The sequence below is a fragment of the Rhinolophus sinicus genome, linkage group LG05, assembly GCF_036562045.2.
Source record: "Rhinolophus sinicus isolate RSC01 linkage group LG05, ASM3656204v1, whole genome shotgun sequence".
NCBI lineage: Eukaryota > Metazoa > Chordata > Mammalia > Chiroptera > Rhinolophidae > Rhinolophus > Rhinolophus sinicus.
Window position 1 is genome coordinate 102,405,634 of NC_133755.1, and position 19,668 is coordinate 102,425,301.

Here is a 19,668-nt window from a genome sequence, read left to right on the forward strand (position 1 = left end):
GTCTTATTTAATTTTTGCTCCAAAAAACGCATTAGAGCTGATTGTCCGGCTAGGTCTTATCTTCAGGGAAACAAGGTGTAGTCCAGACTAAGAGTTTTATGTGCATTAATATGTAATACTCCAACAATTCTGAGGCAATACTGTTTTTCTCATTTTATAGGTAAGAAAACTTAGTGTTTGAGATTTTAAGTAACAGACCAAGGATTAAATAAGTAGGAGGAAGTAATAGAGTTGCATTTCAAACCCAATTTTATGTGATTCTGGAGTCTGTATTCTAATACTCTGCATTTTGCCTTTCCTCACTGCCTCCCACAGATGAAGCAAACAAAACTCAGTAACATGAAGACTGAGTGATGATGGTTTAATTTAAAAGGCATGTGTCAAACTTCCAACTCAATGTAGTGGGAATGCAGCTAGATTTCTTCTGTCACATTTCCTGTTTTTATTTATTAAATTAATTGGGGTGACAATGGTCAGTAAAATTATATAGGTTTCAAGTTTACATTTTTATAATACGTCATCTTTATATTGCACTGTGTGTTTACCACCGAGAGTCAGTTCTCCTTCCATCACCATATATTTGACCCACTTTTCTGTCTTCTACCTCTCCCTCTCCCCATTTACCCTGTGGTAACTACTAAACTGAGTTTTTGTTTGTCTTATTCATTTGTTGCTGTTTGTTTTATATCCCGCATATGAGTGAAGTCTATGGTTCTCGAGTTTTCTGTCTGACTTATTTTGCTTAGCATGATAATCTCAAGATTCATCCACGTAGTTGTAAATGGCAGTATTTTATCTTTTTATGGCTGACTAATATTCCATTCTGTATATGTACCACATCTTCCTTAGCCAATCTTCTATTGAAACACGCTTTGGTTGTTTCCATGTCTTGGCCACCGTGAACATTGCGGCAGTGAACATAGGGGTACATACATCTTTACATAAATGTTTTCAGATTTTTGGGTAGATACCCAGGAGAGGGATTGCTGGATAGTATGGTAATTCTATTCCTAATTTTTTGAGGAACCTCCATACTGTTTTCCATAGTGGCTCTACCAATTTACATTCCCACCAGCAGTGTATGAGGGTTCCTTTTTCTCCACAGCCTCTCCAACACTTATTATTCTTCGTGTTGATAATAGCCATTTTAACTGGTATGAGGTGATATCTCATAGTGGTTTTGATTTGCATCTCCCTAATAGCTAGTGAAGTTGAGCTTTTCTTCATATATCCGTTGGCCATTTGTATGCCTTGTTGGGAGAAGTTTCTGTTCATTTCCTCTGCCCATTTTTTAATTGGATTGTTTGTATTTCATTGTTGAGTTTTGCCATTTCTTTATGTATTTTGGATATTAGCCCATTATTAGAAGTGTTGTTTGCAAATATCTTCTATTCAGTTGGTTGCTTCTTTGTTTTGTTGGTGATTTCTTCTGCTGTGCAGCTTTTTAGTTTGATATAGTCCCATTCATTTAGTTTTGCTTTTACTTCCCTTGCCTTTGGGATTAAATATCTTGTACTGCAAAGACCTGTGAGTATTTATAAATGCCCAGTGGCATATATCAACCACTACAGCACCGTACAGAAAGGTTTCACAATCCAAAAAAGTCCCCTGTGTTATCCTGGTTAACCCTCCCACCTCCCCCAAGCCCTTGGCATCCACAATAGATTTTCTGTCTCTATACTTTTGTCTTTTTCAGAATTTCATATGAATGGTATCGTACATTATATGTCTTCCTGAAACTTCATTGTTTCATTTAAGTAATATGTATTTAAGCAGTAGCATGTAACATTTGTCCATGTTGTTAAATAAATTAATACCTTATACTTTTTGTTCACTGAGTAATTGTCCATAGTGTGGATGTACCATGGTTTATTTCCTTGGCCCTTTGAAGGCCATCTTGGTTGCTTCCAGTTTGGGGTGTATCCTGATTTTTAAAGATTAACAGTAACTATTCACATTCTTAGGTACAAAAGGCCCACACATAGATAAGTCTCTATAACATTTTAGAACCTTGAAGATAAAGAGAAAATCTTAAATGCTTTGAAGGAGAGAAAAAATAAAAGCTACTACAAAAATATAACAAGGCTTGTCATAATATACTATCTATCACTGATGTATTTAACTTTCCAAATTACAAATGAAAAATGATTCAGGTCATTCAATATGTATTTTAAAGATGCAATAAATCATGCTTTGTTACTAAACAAGGAAGTATGAAAATAAATGAACTGAGCATTCAGGTAAAGTAATTATAAACAGAGAAATAGCCAATGGAAAGGTGAAAGAAAGGTATGATAAAAATAAAAATACATTACTAAATGGGAAAACACAAATATAGTAGAAATTATAAATAATTTCAAGAGTTTTTTTTTAGCTGGAATAACATATGCACAACTTTAGCATGTTTGATCAAGGAAAAGACCAAAATTCTTCAAGTACATAACATTAGAATGAAAAAGAAGACATATGCTATGTAAATGGTTTCAGAGTATAGAAAAAGCTATACATTTCCAAGATACATTTTATAAAATCAGAAGAATACTTATGTCTAACATAGACCTTCCCCCAACTTTAGAATAATTTTACTTATTTTTGGAAAAAAAAAAAAACTTTAAAAATTTGCTAGCAAGTTGACTTCAATTGGCTATTAAAAGAGATGGACACAAATTAATATGTATTGTCCTAGCAATGTGAGTATAGTATTAAAGTAATACATTATTTCAACATGTTAAAGGAAAGAAAATTTTTAATTTTAAGAGGTTTCTTGAGGGTGTTAGTTAATAATAATTACTAACTTTATTAAGTTATAATAATTTCTTTCATTGACTGCCTAAACTGTGCCAGGTATTATTCCAAGTGCTCTATACATACTAACTCATTGAATTCCCAGAAACCCATAAAAAATACGTACTATTATCATTTTACCAATTTTACAGGAACCAAGGAAACTGGGGTACAGATAGGTTATAACTGCCCTAGTGTTGCGCAACTAAGAAATAGTAAAGCCGGGACATAAACCTAGGAAATAAGATTCCAGAATTGTGCTCTTATCAACTAGCATACAGATTCACAGAATCTATTTCTGATTAAAAACAACAATGATGAAAACTATGAAACAGCAACCAGTACCAAAGAACACACCAACCACTTACTTTTACCATTACATAAAATTAGGAATAGAAATATAACGTAATAAAGAAGATCTGTTTCAACCTAAAAATGAACATCATAGTAAACAATGAAACACCAAAAGCAGAGCAGGACAAATATACCCTCTACTCGTATTCTTTTACACATTTCCAAAAAGTCTACGCAATTCAATGAGAAATAAAGTAGCATATCTTTTGGAAAAATAAAACATTTAGTTATCATAATTTGCATGTAATTTAATGACTTACCTAGGAATCCCAAGAGAATTCTTGGAAAACCTATTAGCAATAATAAGATGAATAAATTATCCAGATGGAAAAAAAATATATAAAAAGGTTCATGTTTTGTTATTTGACAATTTTACTGGAGGGGAAAAGCCCATTTCCAGTAACTAACAAATTAGAAACTGCCTAAGAATAATGTATAGGACCAAAATAAAAATAAAGCCAGCTACAGAACTTCGCTGAAATATCTAAAAAGAAGATACGAAATACATAGTAGTGGATGAAATGATTAAATATCATGAATTATTCCAGTGATGTACTGGTAAATGGGTTTCCTGTGAGGTCAGAATGGAGGAGCCATGATTTGTAGCCTTTGCTGATTTTCATGCCATCAAAACTTCTATCGTGGTTGATTTCAAGATATCAAGAGCTTAAAACCACCTGGCAAAATTCCTGAATTATTTAACAATTAGATTTCATGAGCTGGTAAGAGCTGCCTCCAGAACACAGCTGACTTATTCCCAATTTAATTTTTTGTATGTTTAATATAATTACATTGTAAGCCCCATATTTTTTTTTAAAGCTAAATGAAATAATTTTAAAATTCATGTGAAATTTATTTTGGAAAATAGGAAAATAAAGTCATGATACTAGCCAATCAAATTTCGCAGAAGTAGTGAGCAGGGAATGTACTACTATCTAGGAAAGCAGGTTATAAAACTATAATAAAAAACAATATGTTGTAGTCACACAAAACAACAGATCCATGGCTCACAATAAGCAAAGAGTAGATTCTATTGCATGTAAAAATCATTGTTTAATGATATCTAGCTTTACCTTTAGTTGTAGACATGCAAACTCATACAATGAGGAACCACTTTATTTTTTATAATTTAACAAATGAGCAAAGTTTTAAGTGATGATACTGAGTGTTAGAGATGATGTGGTTAAATGAGGACTTGTATATTTCATGGGATTGTAAAAAAAATTTTTTTTGCAAACTTCCTGGGAGTCAATTTATTAATAAGCATTAAGAATTGTAAAGCATCTATACATACCAGTCTACCCTCTTTTTAAAGTTTTATTTTAAATATGTTTTCAGTTTAGTGAAAAATTGGAAACAACCTAAATATCTCTCCTCATTTTGGGTCATTTTTGCTTCATGCATCTGAAACCCACTGCACCTAGCTTAAGGGATGGCAGAAGGGGATTTGTACAGACATTCATAGATATTTCATGGGACCCAGGAGCAGGAAGTACAAGTGATTCTATAAGAACTAAAACAGAAAACTAAAAAAAGCCATTTGTTTCCAGGACAGCCATGTTCTTATCTGTCTCTGATGCTCCATGATCTCTTATTATTGCCTGGCTTTTGTGGGGCTGTAGAGAAAGTAGTTTTTGTGTTTCTGCAGTCAGGGATTATTCTGAGCCAATTTTACTGAACCGTAGGGCTGGCTAAAAGAGTAATCAGTAGAAGGCAATTTCCAACTGTGAGAAATCCAGATTTACCTAACTCCAGGGATATGTATTTAGATTTCAAGAGATAAGGTGAGATCTGGAATGTGGAGACATCCCTACGTTGTAAAGATGAATATAGTGGTTTTTATCTTTCCTCTGGATAAATTTATTTGTATTCCATAGGGTTAGAGTGGGAACCCAGGATGCTTTTCAAGGAGGAAACGCTTATTTCTCTGTATCTGGCAGGGAGGGGACAATGCATATTTCAGCACTTGGATTCATTGTTTTGGCTTTCTTGCCCATAATACAGATCACATGTTTGTGTAGCATAACATTGAGCTGTCATCTCATTGCCCTAAGTAATTGAGGCACAGAGGAATCACAAGGTTATTTGTTGTAAATTAAGTAATAATTAAACTGCTCTGCTCCAGAAACCTGTTTGTGCATTCAGGATAATATAAATAAATACAGATATTTAAAAAAAAAATGTTTTTGATTCATTCTCCAGCATCTCCCTTTAGCTTTGCTCATTAGTTCTTATGGTTCTAAAATGGCTGCTACCAAGACCTCTGAAACTTTAGCACCCAAGGCTAAGTAATTCAGTTTTCCTGTTCTCTCAATTACAAATTCTCCTGGGAGAGAACCAAATCATAATCCACCTTACTACACAAGACTGCACAGTCTTCTGAATAACAAAGAAGAGGAAATGACTGACTCCTTTAGTACAACCTCCAATAGTAGGAAAAATGATTAAGTTGTTTCTAATACCATAGATTATTATACAGATACTAAGACTGTGTTTTTGAAGAGTACTTAATGATTCTGGAATGTGTTCATGATAAGTGTTTATGCTCTTGAGGGAAGTTAGTCTGTGTTTTTCTTTTCTTGTAATGTGTCTGGTTTTGGTGTTAGGGTAATACTGGCTTCGGAAAGTGAGAAGTGTTCTCTCCACTTCTACTTTTATGGTAAAGAGTGTGTAGAATTGAAACTTTGTTTTTTTCCTTTTAAATATTTGGTAGAATTCACCAGTGAAACCATCTGGGCCTGGAGTTTTACTTGATGGAAGTTTTTTAACTGTGTGTTTAATTTTTTAATAGATGTAGGACTATTCATATTATTTATTTCTTCTTGAGTGAGTTTTGGTAGTGTTTGTCTTTGAAGGAATTGGTACTCTATGGACGTTTTTAAAGAGAAGCAGCTTTAGAATACAATTAGGTATCATTCTTAAAAATCATTAACTTTTCCTTTGAAGGATAATTTTAATCCTAAATTCAATAGAACATCTTAGTAAAAGTTTGTTTGTTTGTTTGTTTTGGTTGTTGTTGTCATGTTGTTGTGTGTTTTTTTTGTGTGTGTTTTTTTTTTGTAAATTCCTTGTGCCTAGACTTCCAGGATTCAGACAGTGTCAAAACAGCTTAAGTTTCTTAATTCTCAACTGTGGTTAATTGGATTTTCAGTTGAGGAATTACTCTTGCAGTGACCGCTTCCTTAGTTTATAAAGGTATTGTCTATTTATTTTCGATCCATTCAGCCAGATGGGCCTCTAACATGTTCTCCATGAGAAAGAAAGAAAACTGAATGGGGATGCATATTGCTTCTGTGAGAATAAAAAACCAACAACAACAAAATCATGTCTAATATTTCTCCTGACTGTGACACAATTTTTTCAGATGTGTCCATGCTTTACTCTTGGGTCTTAAATATCTCTCCTACTCATACCTTTCAATCTAGGAGTTTGTTTAAATTAATTTTATGAAATGTTTAATTAGTTGGCTAACAGGTTCTAGGGACCAAGTTTGCCTTAGTAACATTTAGCAAATGATATTTGTAACCTAGTTAAGCTTTAGATTGACAAGGACAGTACCCCACAATCCAAAAACGAACATAATTAGAAAATTCGAACTTTAAAATCAAGGTTTAAAATTATTTCATTATACCAATTATGAATTTAACTTTAATCTTAGTCAATGGAACATCTAGAATTTTCAAGAATTTGACGACTTTTTTTTTTTTGTTTGTTTTTTGTTTATGTGATGTATCACATTGATGGATTTTCATATGTTGAACCATCCTTGTGCCCCGGGGATGAACCCCACCACTTGGTCGTGATGAATAATCTTTTTAATGCATTGTTGTATTCGATTTGCTGGAATTTTATTTAGGATTTTGGCATTGGTATTCATTAGAGATATTGGTCTGTAGTTTTCTTTTTTTGTGCTGTCCTTACCAGGTTTTGGTATCAGGGTAATGTTGGCCTCATAAAATGAGTTAGGGAGTACTGTCTCTTCTTCAATTTTTTGGAAGAGTTTGTGCAGAATTGGTATTAGATCCTCTTTGAAGGTTTGGTAGAATTCACTAGTGAAGCCATCTGGTCCCGGACTTTTGCTTTTGGGAAGGTTTTGGATGACTGATTCAATTTCATTACTGGTGATCGGTCTGTTTAGATTTTCCAGTTCTTCATGGTTCAGCCTTGGAAGGCTATATGTTTCTAAGAACTTGTCCATTTCTTCTAGGTTGTTGAATTTGGTGGCATATAGTCCTTCATAGTATTCTTGGATGATCCTTTGTATTTCTGTGGTGTCCGTGATAACTTCCCCTTTTACGTTTCTGATTTTGTTAATCAGTGTCTTCTCTTTTTATCTTAGTAAGTCTAGCCAAGGGTTTGTCAATTTTGTTAATCTTTTCAAAGAACCAGCTCTTTGTCACATTAATTTTTTCTATTGTCTTTTTGTTCTCTATTTCATTTAGTTCTGCTCTAATTTTTATTATTTCCTTTCTTCTGCTGACCTTGGGTTTTACTTGTTCTTCTTTTTCTAGTTCTTTAAGGTGTAACATGAGGTTATTTATTTGGGAGTTTTCTTGTTTCTTGAGATAGGCCTGTAATGAGATAAATTTCCTCTTAAAACTGCTTTCGCTGCATCCCAAAAATTTTGGTAGGATGTATTTTCATTGTCATTTGTTTCTATGTATCTTTTGATCTCTCCTCTAATTTCTTCTTTGACCCAGTCCTTCTTTAAAAGTATGTTGTTTAATCTCCATGTATTTGTGTTTTTTACCGCTTTCTTTTTACAGTTGATATCCAATTTCAAAGCCTTGTGATCAGAGAATATGCATGGTATGATTTCAATCTTCTTAAATTTGTTGAGACTGATTTTATGTCCCAATATATGGTCTATCCTTGAGAATTTTCCATGTACACTAGAAAAGAATGTATAGTCTGATGTTTTAGGATGAAGTGCTCTATAAATGTCAATTATGTCCATTTCATCTAATGTGTCATTTAGGGCTACTATTTCGTTATTTATTTTCTGTTTGGATGATCTATCCATAGCTGTCAATGATGTATTTAAGTCCCCTAGTATAATTGTGTTTTGGTCAATTTCTCCCTTTAGTTCTGTTAGTAGTTGCTTGGTGTATTTCAGTGCTCCCTGATTGGGGGCATAAATATTGATGACTGTTATGTCTTCTTGTTGTACAGTCCCCTTCACCATTATGCAATGTCCATCTTTGTCTCTTGTTATCTTTTTCACCTTGAAGTCTGTTCCATCTGATATCATTATGGCTACACCTCATTTTCTCTGGGTACCATTTGCTTGGAGTGTCAATTTCCACCCTTTCACTTTGAGTCTATGCTTGTCCTTGTAGCTGAGATGAGTCTCTTGGAGACAGCATATGGTTGGGTTTAGTTTTTTGATCCAATCTGCTACTCTGTGCCTTTTTATTGGTGAGTTCAGTCCATTTATATTTAGGGTGATTATTGATGTGTGAGGATTTCCTGTCATTCTATCTTTAGTTTTCTGGTAAGGCTGTGTCTCCATTGTTTGTTTGCTTTTTGTTGTTGTCTATTATTTCTGTGTGGTGGTATTCTATGATGTTTCCCTCTGTTTCTTCTTTTATTTCAGTATATATTTCAATTCTGGATTTATTTTGAGTGGTTACCCTTAAGTTTATGTAAAAGAAAGTTTGATATTTAGAGTATTCCATTTTCTTCAGCACGCTTACTTTCTCCATTCCCATATTCCGGTTCAGGCCTTTACTCTCCCCCTTTTTGAGTTTTGGTTGCCACAAATTGTCCCTGTTGATGGTGGACGAATAGCCTCCTTTAGTATTTCTTGTAGTGCAGGTCGTGTATTAGAAAATTCCCTCAGCTTCTGTATGTCTGGAAAGGTCTTTATTCCTCCTTCATATCTAAAGGATATCTTTGCTGGATATATTATTCTTGGCTCATGATTTCTCTCTTTCAATAGTTTGAATATTTGGTTCCACTCGCTCCTGGCTTGTAGAGTTTCTGCTGAAAAATCTGATGATAATCTAATGGGCTTTCCTTTGTAAGTTACCGTCTTCTTTTCCCTGGCTGCCTTGAGGATTCTTTCTTTGTCGTTGATTTTAGACAGCTTCAATACAATGTGCCTTGGAGAAGGCCTGTTGGGATTGAGGTAACTAGGTGTTCTATTTGCTTCTTGGATTCGAGGGTCCAGTTCTGTCCACAAATTTGGGAAGTTCTCATCGACAATTTGTTTGAATATATTCTCTGTTCCCTTCTGTCTTTCTTCTCCTTCTGGTATGCCCATTATTCTTATATTGCTCTTTCTGATGGAGTCAGAAAGTTCTTGTAGAGTTCTTTCATTTCTTTTAAGTCTCAAGTCTCTTTCTTCTTCTATCTGTGTCATTTCCAGGTTTCTATCTTCGATGTCACTGATTCTTTCCTCCATCTGGTCAACTCTACTACCTAAGCTGGTTATTTCATTCTTAATTTCTTCTATTGAGTTCTTAATCTCCAGAAATTCTATTTGGTTCTTTTTTAAAATTTCAATCTCTTTCGTAAAATGCTCATGCTGTTCTTTGATTGAGTTTCTGAGTTCATTTAACTGCCTATCTGTGTTTTCTTGTATCTCATTGAGTTTTTTCAGAACTGCAATCTTGAATTCTCTGTCATTTAAGTCACATATTTCTGTATCTTTAAGTGCCTTCTCTGGAGATTTTTCACTTTCTTTCTGAGCTATCTTGTTGCCTTGGTTATTCATGGCGATTACTGGTTTACTATTTCTCTTCCTAGACATCTACAGGAGTGACTTCTGCAACAGGTTGATAGGAAGAGGTCTTTCTTTTGTTTTCCAGTACTTGTTGGTAGAATGTCTTATTATGTTTCCAACTGCAATTTATTTTTCTTCTCCCACACGGTAGTGCTGTTTTCTCTGCACTATTCCTGCTTCTCACACAATGGGGGGATTCCCTGGGAGACGGGCTTCTCCTCTGTTAATAGTTCATCTAGGTCACAGGGCGCAGTGTCCCGGTGGGTATGCGGGGAGCTTTTGATATTCCAAAGCTCTTCCAGCTCCTGATTCAGAGCCCGTATATTTCAGCAGTTCTGTTTACTCCTGCAGGGATCCGCTCAGATAGGTGGGGTCAGGGGCGGGGTGAGTTGTGAGAGGTGGCCCAGAGCTATGGCGGCAACCACCACCACAGCCGGTCCTGCTTCCACGACTCCCTCCCCTTTGCCGGAACCAGTTGGGCTGCGAATTTGTGTCTGCGGTCCACAGTTCTCAGAACAGCAAATTTTCTGTTGTTTTGATCTGACACTGCTACTGTTTCGCTTCTAGCACCGGGCAGGTGGGGGCGGGGCGAGCTCTGGGAGGGGAGGGAGGGGGCGGCTAGTCTCAGTGCCTAAGGCTCCATTCTCTGCTCGGCAGTGAGGGCTTAAACCACCGTTTTCAGCCTTTTTCCCTCAGTCTTTTCTCCGAGGTCTCTGCCGTGAGCGTTGGGTTCAGCCGTGTTATATGCTGTCCCCTCAGCCCTGTGGGACATAAGCGGAGCCCTAGCAGTCCGAGTTCTTCCCTCTCGTGCAGCTGCGGTAGTTCCAGGAAGCAGTGAGCTCCGCGCACTGAGTTAGGTCTGCGTCCTGCGCCAGCGCGGCTCCGTCTCCGCGCGCTTCTCCCTTCCCTCCTCCCCCCACTCGTGCGAATCTCCCACCTGTAGGTGATTTCAGTCGGTAGTGGGCCTCTTCCTCTTGCCTGTCTGCTGTGCAGGGAGTCCTTTGTGGAGTTTTTGTTGTTTGATTAGTTGTAAATTCCAGGGGAGCTTTACAGAGGCTCACCTCACGCCGCCATTTTTGATGACTTCTTAACCAAATTTCTCCTCAGATGATTTACTTTTTTTATTTTATAAGCCAGGTTTATTGAAGTATAACTTATGTATTATGAAGTTCACCCTTTTTTAGTATATAAATTCTGTGGGTTTTGACAACATAATTGGCTTCTTGAATTGCCTTATTCCTATCCTTTCACTCTCCTATTGTCCTGCCTAGTACTGTTCTTCTATTACCCTTCTGTAATTACCCCACCCAACACTCTTGGAAATATTTGAAATAAATGGGTAGGTCCTCTTACAAGTTTTATAGTATTACACGTAATATGAAAAGGAAATGATGATTTCTGGTAGTACCGTGTTTTCCCGAAAATAAGACCTAGCCAGACCATCAGCTCTAATGCGTCTTTTGGAGCAAAAATTAATATAAGACCCAGTCTTATAGTATATTATGTTATATAAGACCCAGTCTTATATTACATTAAAATAAGACTGGGTCTTATATTAATTTTTGCTCCAAAAGCACATTAGAGCTGATAGTCTGGCTAGGTCTTATTTTTGGGGCAACATGGTATATAAAGATGCCAACTGCTTTCTTAAAACTTAATGATTAGTCCTGAATATGTGAGAGATTGTTTTCTTTTGCATTGGCTGGAAACTTCAGCATATCTTCTTAACGTTTATACTGTAATTGCTGGAGCTGCTGTGTTTTCTGTGATTTAGTGACCTGTGAGCTGCAGTGCAGACATAGCTACTTCAGATGCTATGATCCTTATGTACTGTGACGTCTACAGCTCATCTGTCAGTGGGGGATGGGGGCAGAATTTTTTTTTTCTATTTTCTAATGATAGTTTCCTGTTTTATTTTATGACCTTTTTTTTTTTTTTTTTCTTTACTGAGACTTTCAGAATTTCTCCCCAGTAATTCTCTGAGGGCCTTTTAAAAATAGTCCTCTAAACTACTCTGTCCCCCAGTAAATTTCCATTATACAGCCATGTTACACACGTGACTCCACAGGGAAGAGAGTAGAAAAAAAACAACCAAAAAACAAACATATATTGCCATTTACATTTAAAGGGGAAATTAGAAATATGCCATACAGTGAATATTTGGTGCATATATGACCCCTCCAGTTAAGCTAAGAGTATTAAGGTTTTTAATGCATAACCTCAAAATTGTTCTTCTGAAAGACTTCACTGTTAAATTCCTGTCGGTATGTATGAGAAAAATATCTCAACTTTCTTGCATTTCTTTGCTTCTTGTTTGAGAGTTTCATGCTTAATACAGCTCCGATTTGTAGTAGCTACAGGATAAATGTTTCCTAAACTGAATTCAAAATATCTTTGCAAGAATATGTAATTTAAGGTAGAGATGCTTTTATATTACTAAATTAAAAGAATGGACAACTTCAAAATGAAATGGATATTTTTTCAAGCTGGTTAGTATATCATAGTATAATGAAACATTGATTAAGATTAAAATTTAGAATCAAATTTTCTGATATAGAGAATATAATTTTGAATAAAGTGATATCTATAAAATATTAAAGTGATCATTTCCTAATAAGAATAAGAGTCTGGCCCCATCTTACTAAAATAATTTCTTACACGCTGCCAGTCCTCACTTAGTTCTATTTATTATCACAGGTGTCAATTCTGATTCATTTCTTTGATATGAACTTTGGGGGATTTTTCTAAAAATTGATACTATTGTATAATTCAATGCATTAGCATTTCTCATAAAAATACAGTCAACAAAAAAGCTCTCCCTTCAAAAAAAGAAAGATATCTAACAGAAAACATAAGGACTTATTGAACCTTCTGAGAGTTGGCAGATTTTATGAGCAGTAGCTAGGGACAAATATATTCAGTTCAATTGCATTTTGACAAGTTACACATCTTTGGTTTGGGTAAAAGGAAGTAGCCTATCCAGCCCACTTAACCTTACCTGCTAATTATACCAATTGAATGGCGAGATGCTTATTTATAATGAGATTTCTGTTAAGAAAGGCTTAAAAGCAAATTCAAATCCATGGAGATGGCTAAATTATCTCTGATAAATGGGACAATTTTGTCCAATGAGGAAAATCATTATAGATTTTAAAATTCAACTATGATTCTGACTTTAGTTACACATTGCATATACCATGTAAATGGAAAAGTTCATTCAAAAATTGGAACCCCCCAAATGCTTTTGTTTATGTTTCTGAGGTAAATTCAAGTGAATGTAGGTATTTAGTGCCAGTTTACTGGATACTTGCTTCAGTGCTTAAGTTGTGTATGTATATACAGAAAACTAGAATATTATAAAGTATAATGGCTTTATCTAAAGAATGGTTTAATATGGAAAGAAATGAAAAAGGGCTTTTGGGAAAAAGTAAAATCTTTCAGAGAAACGCTATGTGAAGTAACTAAAGTGAAACAGATTTTAAGCTTCTAAAGTCTCTTTGCTTCAGCAGCTTTAGCCGAAAAGAAGAATAAATACCTGAATGAAAAAGCAATGACTTATTTTTAATGCTCAAACAATCTTCGGTATGGTTCTGTGTTCAGCTTGATAACAGAAATCATCTTGGCTTGTGCCTGAGCTAGACACCTAACAGGAATGTCCCTTTGGAGTCCCCTAATCTCACTTTTGTGTGCTCTTCTGTACATTGCTTGTTTGGAACAGTTATCTTTCTTTTTTATAACCAGTAACTTCCCTGAGGTGCTTTTATAAGAATAGCTATTCTGTGAGTCTATTGCAGTGACAACCCATCAGAAAAAAGACTGATGTTAAGCCAAGACTGAGCAGTGAAATCAATCAATCAATTAATCAATCAATCAATCAAGAAACCTGAGCCCCATGAGACATAACCCCCTTATCTGAACTATGACTATTAATTCATTTTATATTTTATTCAAATTCAAACCCCCAGGGGAGAAACAGTCACTGTGGGGACAGAGCCAGGAGAGCAGTTTCCAGGCTCTCGGCCTCACGTGGAAAGGTGCTGGCTGGGTTATTAGATGACCATCAGCTGTAATCACATGGCCATCTGCTGTGGCTGGGTGGCCATCAGCTGTTACCAGTTAGCCATTAGCCACTAATATAACTGCCATGGCTATGCTAGGGGGTTTGTTGGGGGTACTGGTGGATGTTTGCTTTTGTGTCTCCACTGGCCACCAGCTAGAATATAGTGGTATGACTCCTCTATCTATGGCTCCATTGTTGTTTCTTTTTGGCCTCATCATGTCCTGCGTTTTTGTGTGGGGAGTGGGGGCTGAGACCCGGCATAACAGTCACCCATGAAGAATGCTTTTAAAAATAAATTAGAAATACACAAAAATTGGCTTCTGTGTTTATTGCTATTTTTCAACAATATAAACAATTTCATAAATCATTTCAATTTTGTTACTAAGAAACATTGACTCCACATAGCAAATGATGGTGTCTTCATTATTTATATTAATTATTTTATTTAACTTATATAAGTGCATGAATGGAAAATAAAATAGCACAGAAAGACTAGTTATGAAAAACAGTAGTTCCTGAATGTACCCATTCCCACCTATTCCCATCCCAGCCTGCTCCCAGCGGCCAAGACTCTAATAAATCATTTCTTCATTCCAGATACAGTTTACTTATGCCACTCTTATCAACTGTAGAAGAGTCTGTCAACTGTATGTAATAATACATCAGATTTAGCTCATTTTTCAATCCTTCCAACTTTATTTATCTTGACAAATAATTCTATTTTAGTTCTTAAGTTGCTTATCCATGCAATCAGTGATATTCATAATATATGTACCATACTTAACCCCTATCTCTTGTTTCATTAACTAGAGTCAGTATCTCTTGATTGCTTAGTTTGTCAGATAAGAATATTAGTGTCTTTACCTGTCCTTCCCCGCCCTCCGCTTCCACTTCCCACTCCTGTCAACCTAGTTTTACTTTTAAAATGGTAAGTTTGAAAGCATTTCCTATTTTGTAACCATAATTAATATTTCCATGTTTTGCCACTGATTCTCAAAGTTGAAAGGTAATAATTAACATTTATATTATTATGACTGTGGGAATATTCTTCATTGCAAAGTCAAGTGATGTATTAAGATTTCTTTTCTTTATGGTTTCAATATCACAACTTCTGTTTCATTCAGAGATGATTGTTCAGATGGGTTCTTTTCTACACTCCATCAATCATTCCACATTAGAATTTGCCCCATATTTGGACTGTGCCTACTTTTACAGTCCTTACTACCCCAGACCCCATGCTGGTTTATCTTGCTATTCTCTTACTGGAAAAATAATCATACATCCTTTTCACCAAAACCTAATGTCTTCAAGCCTGTTGCTCATTCTGGCTCTTGCTTAAAATTCATTGCATTTTTCTTCTTGAAACTCACTGATTTTGTGTTAGAATTTGGATTAACTGTTGTTTCATATTTCAAATGTAATTTTATTTTAGTGATTGGTTTTCTAATAATTGAGTTTTTCTCCAGGATCTTGTGCTTTTTAAAAATATTCTTTGGTTTCCAGGTTATCATTCATGCCATGTAGTCTGTGTTGTCCCCTTTTTGTGCATCTTCCTCTGGAGTCTGCTGCTTTCATGCTCTTGTCTGGACCTGTTGATGCCAACTGTCATCTTGGTTCTTTCCTTAACTGCCCCTCTAGTTTGCTTTGTCTGTTTCCCGAATCCAATATTTTCCTTTACTGTTTCACTTCTTTCTTTTCCTGGAGGGCATTCTCAAGTAACTTCCAAAAAAGGAATTCTGGAGTCGTGTGTATCTAAAAGTATTTACAGTCTAAGTTTGCACTGGATTGATGACTATGTGAGCTGAAGAATTCGAAGGTCAGCATATCCTCCCTCACAGAGTGGATGGCGTTTCCCCATTGCTCACGCCCCAGTTTGCCCTGTATCATTTCTTTCCTCTGGATCTGGATCCTCTCCAAGGATCTGTACGTTAAGCTGGCTCCCCCTTGACCTTATCTTCTTATGTGCATATTTGAAATATTCTATCCCGTGGTTTCTATCCTCAGCTTCTGTCATTCCTCTTCCATTTACTTTCTGTATTTTGAAACCTCAGACCTGCTGATGACTTTACTCTTACCCTGTTTGCTCTTGAAGATTTCAGCCTTAAAAAATCATTTATTATCATTTTTAGAAGAAAGGTAAGCAAAGGTTAGCAAGGGATAGGAGAGGGGAATGGAAGAAGAATATTTATGAAAGTCTGTATGAGTTTTGTTAGATGGGAGGAAATTAACTCCTGTTAGTTTCCAAAATACGTAAAGAACTCACACAACTTAAATCCCCAAAAAACAAACATTCCAATTTAAAAATGGGGAGATGACCTGAATAGACATTTCTCTCAAGAGGACATACAGATGGCCAATAGATACGTGAAAAGATGCTCAACATCACTAATCATCAGAGTAATGCAGATTTAAATCATAATGAGATACCACCTCACACCTGAATGGCTATCATCAATAAATCAACAAATAACACATGCTGGCAGAGATGTGGATAAAAAGTAACACTTGTACACTGTTGGTGAGATTGTAATTTAATGCAGCCACTATGGAAAACAGTATGAAGATGCCTCAAAAAATTAAAAATAGAGGTGCCATATGAACAGGCAATTCCACTTCTGGGTATTTATCTGAGTAAAACAAAAACAATAATTCAAAATTTTTGCACCCCTATGTTCACTGCAGCATTACTAGTGTTAGCCAAGATATGACAGCATCTCATATGTCCATCAATAGATGAATGGATAAAGAAAATGTGGTATATATACGTGAGTGTGTGTGTGTGAGAAAGAGAGAGAGAGAGAGAGAGAGAGAGAGAGAGAGAGAGAGAGAGAGAAAGAGTGTGTAAAATGAAATATTATTCAGCAATAAAAAAATTGAAACCTTGCCATTTGGGACAACTAGATGGACCTAGAGGATATTATGCTAAGTAAATAAGTCAGAGAATGACAATTACCATATGATTGCACTTACATGTGGTTTCCAAAATAAAAAGAAATGAATAATTAAAATAGAAATAGACCCACAGATATAGAGAATAAGCCACTGGTTGCCAAAGGGGGGTGATGGGGGATGGGAATAAAAAAAAGAAACTTACAAAAAAATGGCAGCTTACGTTTTGTATATGATATAAATATATCTGGAAAACATAATAGAATCCATTTAAATTATTATGCAAACATTGCAGGTTTTAGTGAGGTCAATAATAAATATCACATGTTCAGAGCTGCCCAGGTGTTTCTGATGCCTGGGTGAGAACCACTGTCTTAGTGCACAGACATGATCAGGACCATGCATAGCTCTCATCACGCCTGAGGGTTAGTATTTGGGGTTGGTCCATACAAAGATGAAATGCTATTATCAATCAGTTACTATAACCCTTGTTCCTGGGAGGTGCTTTCCTGAAAGTAAAGTTTTAAAGCTTACCTTTCAGTCAGCCACTGTAGATCTTTCCAGAATCAGACTTGTGTTGAACCAGCCATAGCTAGAGTCACAGCAGGCAAAAGTGGGAATAAAAGTTCAGAATCAGAACTATATGTGACTGTCAAATGGAGGTGGGAGCAGTTTTGTTTTTGGGGCCCTGCAAGGTGCAGCCAAGACCACTGGTTAAAATACAAGGGAGAAGTGGTTTTCAGTTCAATGCAAGGAAAAATTTTCTGTCAGATAAAACCATCTCTGACATGGAAATGTGCAAGTGGAGTGCATTCAGGCATAGGGTGGTGTGAGGAGATGACCAGTGGGGCATCAGGCTAGAGGGAAGAGAACAGAGGAGTTGGAATCCCATTTTGGTCACTTGGCTGTGTGACCTTGAGAAGTGACTTAAACTCTCTGAAGCTCAGATTCCTCGTTTACAAAGGTGGATAGTGATAGTGAGCTTCTGGACTTGAGCTCTCTGATTCCATATCCTCCGTCTCCCTAGACCAAGACCTAGTTTGGGTGGGTGACCTCAAAAAATAAATAAATAAATTCTGTAACTTAAGGGACAAATTGAACAGGTAGGAGAAAAAGTAGAGAGGGTTATCAGGTAGAGAAAGTCTCTAGAAAACCGAGCCAGAAAAGAGATAGCTGAAGAAAATGGTTGTTTAATCTGGAATAGAGAGGATTTAGGAGGTGTCCTGGTAACTTCAAATAATTATAGACTCTTCATATAGGAGAGCTGTATTATTTTTGTGTGTCAACAGAGCAATCTGACCTAAGACCAATGAAAATACTATATTGGGAGGAATATTTTAGCCTAGTGGAAGGGAAAAACCAATTACCAACCAACCAACCAACCAACCAACACAAACTTTTACCACAGAGAAAAAAATTTGCTTTCTCATGAAGTAATAAGTTCTGGGTCACTGGTGGTGTTCAGGCAGAGATTGAATGACCACTTTTAGGGAATAGTGAAGAAGAGTCCAACATTTGATAATGGTTAGGTTAAATGACCTGTAAGTTTCCTCTGAAATCTAACGTTTTACGTTATTTCTAAGGATGTACCTACTAAATTGTATGCCTTAGATATAAGGTTCAGGAAGCCATATTATTTCTGAGCAATTTACCATGCCCCATTTTGTAGAAAAATAAAGAAACAGACTATTTCCTGAATGGGAAAGGAATAGAACTAGGGCTTTACATTTTCTCGTCAAAAGAGGCCTTCAATACCTTTTGCCCTATGGGATCTAAGAAAATAATGCACTGAATTCTAACACTTTCTCTTTTTATTTTTTTATTTTGTGATAACTAGTTTCATTTTTCACTTTGTCAAGGATTCAGCTCTAAGGTTTACAATCTTTTATGATTCTCCTTACCTCAGAGAGCAAGACACCATTAAATTCAGACTGACTTGGTGTGGTTGTTTGAAATCAACTCTGGCATAATGGATCAGAGAATCTCTGGGGTGGCACCCCTTAAATCTTAATGTTTAATAAATAGCTTCAGATAGTTCCTATACATATTAAATTTCAAGGATGTATGTAGTAAATATTCATGATTGGGTCTCTAGTATGTAACCATGGTTTATTTTTATGTTATCAAATATCCAAAAACAAAAACCTCATGAAACTGGAAAGGATAGGAATGAACTCCAGGCATGTCTGGATTTGAAGCTAAAATGATGTCAGCAGAAGTTTATCTTGAGTCGTCACTTAGCTCTTTTTCTAAATCAACTTCATTCTGGTAAGTGCTGTGTATGTGGCAGCAAAGATGGCCATCATCAACTCTAGGCTTAGTTTATTCTCACATCTAGTGATTCAAGAGAAAAGAAAGTACATCTCTCTAAATTTTCCTTGCAAAAGTCTCGGGAATGACCCTGCTTGGCCCAGACTGCATCACACACCTCTTCCTGACTCATTTACAGTGGCCAGTGGGATGAAGTACTTTAAATCTTCTGATTGTCCATTCCTGGGCCATATACCCATGTTTGGAAGCAAGGTTTGTATCACCTGATGGGTATCTGAGGATATGCGTGAGTCTGGGCACGGTTCTCCCCAAGGAGAAGATGCTGAGCGAAAGCAAGTAGCTGATGTCTTCCAATGGAGCTACTTGTTAAGTTCTTTTTATCAACAGACATACTGATCATAAAATACTGGAGATATAGAGGGTAACCCCACACTGAATTCCACTTCTTAGGCTCAGGCCAGTGCAGCTTGTCCTGGATAACTCAGTTTCTATTAAACTGAACTGTGGTTTCCATTTGTAAGAAAATCCCATAGCAGAAATGACGATTTTTTTTTTTTTTTTTTAGATCAAGTTAAGATAAAAT